We start from the raw sequence: 2,500 nt of genomic DNA on the forward strand, positions 1-2,500 counted from the left end.
TCTCAGACCTTTTGGCAGTCGAAGTAAACATACCACAAGGACCCATCATACTGGCAACATTCTATATCCCACCACGAAGACCATACATCCCAGAACCTGACATCTTGCAGCTCCCCCGGCACAACAAACCAATATACATCATGGGAGACTTTAATGCAAACCATACACTCTTTGGATACAACCACACTAGCGCAGTAGGCAAAGGCCTGGCCTCCTACATACAACAAGGAAGACTCACACACCTCGGTCCACGCACACCAACTTATATTGCATATAACACAACACCTGACATAGTACTTGCTAACCATAGAGGACACCTGCACTATGATATATCAACAGAAGATGTCACCTCTAGTGATCACCTCCCTGTAATATTGACAATATCAACAAACCTCATCATGATCCCAACACAACCCCGAGAATCCTACAAACATGCAAGCTGGGGCGGGGGGGGGGGGATTTAAACAAACACTTAAAAACACACAAATAATCGATCTCGAGGGCCAACCCACACACATGATAAACAACCACCTTGAACAGTGGTACACAGACATACAGACGGCCAGACTGGCTAACATACCCAGAACAACACGCAAAACCATCCCCCATTACGGAGAAACATACTGTCTGAAATTGCTCAAAATACAATACATACACTAACACCAACTAACAACACAGGGCTGGGACGCACAACTACAGACACGATACAGAGAACTCAAAACGCAACTAACACACGAGGTTTCAGTAATGAAGAAACAATGGGAAACCTTTGCACAAAACTATGTCAGAACACAAGAGACCCCAAGATGTTCTGGACTACCTTGAAGAAACTCATGGGGTCAGACAGACAGCCACATACATTTACAATGCACACCGACAGAAGGTTGACTCGGTAGAGGAGATGGAACTTCTCCACAGGGAATTCTGGCAACAGAATTTCCAGATCTCCCCCACCGAGAACGCCCGATTCGACCACACCATAGAGACCGAGGTCACACACTTTCTACAGCAACACAGAAACCTAACTCTCCCAGAAAACTTCATTACTCTAAACAATCTCACAGAGGACAGTCCCCTCTTCACATCTGTCACCCCAGAAGAAATTGTTAACACCATTAAACACACCAAAGACACAACACCAGGAGCAAGCAACATAAACAAAACAATCATAGAACATCTGCCACCCACAATGATCCACAGGCTGCGTCATATTTTCAATGCAGCACTGGCTACAGGATATTTCTCCGACAAATTTAAACATACTACCATCGCCCTCATACCAAAGTCGGGGAAGTCAGTACGTGAGGTGGAGAATTACCGCCCCACTCATTGCTGGAAATTCCCGGGATACTGCTAGAGAGGCTGATAACACGCAGACTTACTAGACACCTCGAAAACAACATACACAACAGTAGGCAATAGGGCTTTTGCCCACACAGGGCGCTATCGCCCTCGCTTACGAGGAGACTGCTCTCGGTCTCGCTAACAAGCACCAGACCAACATCATTTTACGAGACGTCAGCAAGGCCTTTGACCTCAAATACAAATTAATACAGTTACAACTTCTGACACATCTCACTCCCCTCCTCTGCAGCTTTCTGGACCACATGAATGCCTTGAAACCCTACTGGGCACCCCCTCCACCTGAGAAACGTTTTATCGCCAACCCTGTATACAGCCAATCTGCCGCAACCTACACCTTACAGCAACTATATTTCCTATGCAGACAATATCACCTAGATAACCTCACACCCTTCTAAATCACAACATTTCATGAAACTCACAACAGAAAGAGCTATTCATAACATCAACACCTTTGAGCACCATTGGAAAATACAGACAAACGTAAACAAATTCAAACTCATCCACATCGCACGCAGAAACTCACAACCCATCATAGTCAATAACACTAACATCCCATACACAAACAGAGGCAACATTCTCGGATTCCACTTCACAAACACCGGATTCATCACACACACCAAACAAAGAATCACCCCAGCACAAATAACACTCACCGAACGCATGCTGCACACCACGAACAAAACTCAGACTTTACAAAACAATTGTCAGACCAATTCTTGAATACACAGCTATCCCACTGGCTGCAATATCAAACTCACAAAAATACAAAATGCAGTCAGTACAGAACAAAGTACTACTCTGGATACACGACGCAACATTTTTAGACTGAATTAATGCAGAAACTCTACACAGAACATACAACATTGAACCACTAAACACACGCATACACAGACGAGCAAAAAACACCTGGGCCCGACTACGCGAACAACAAGACAAACACTACAACAACATTATTGACAAACACACAAACACAAGCACAAACCACACTAACACTCACATAAACCATAACACCCCAACGCGTGCGGAGCGCCTCTAGCTGGTTTGAAACTAAAAAAAATTGGGAGACTTAAATTTGATGTTGCACTGTATGATGTATTATTCAGTAACGATCAGGATGTTAATGAGGATGTTATTA

Source organism: Penaeus monodon, chromosome 7, assembly GCF_015228065.2.
Source record: "Penaeus monodon isolate SGIC_2016 chromosome 7, NSTDA_Pmon_1, whole genome shotgun sequence".
Taxonomy (NCBI): domain Eukaryota; kingdom Metazoa; phylum Arthropoda; class Malacostraca; order Decapoda; family Penaeidae; genus Penaeus; species Penaeus monodon.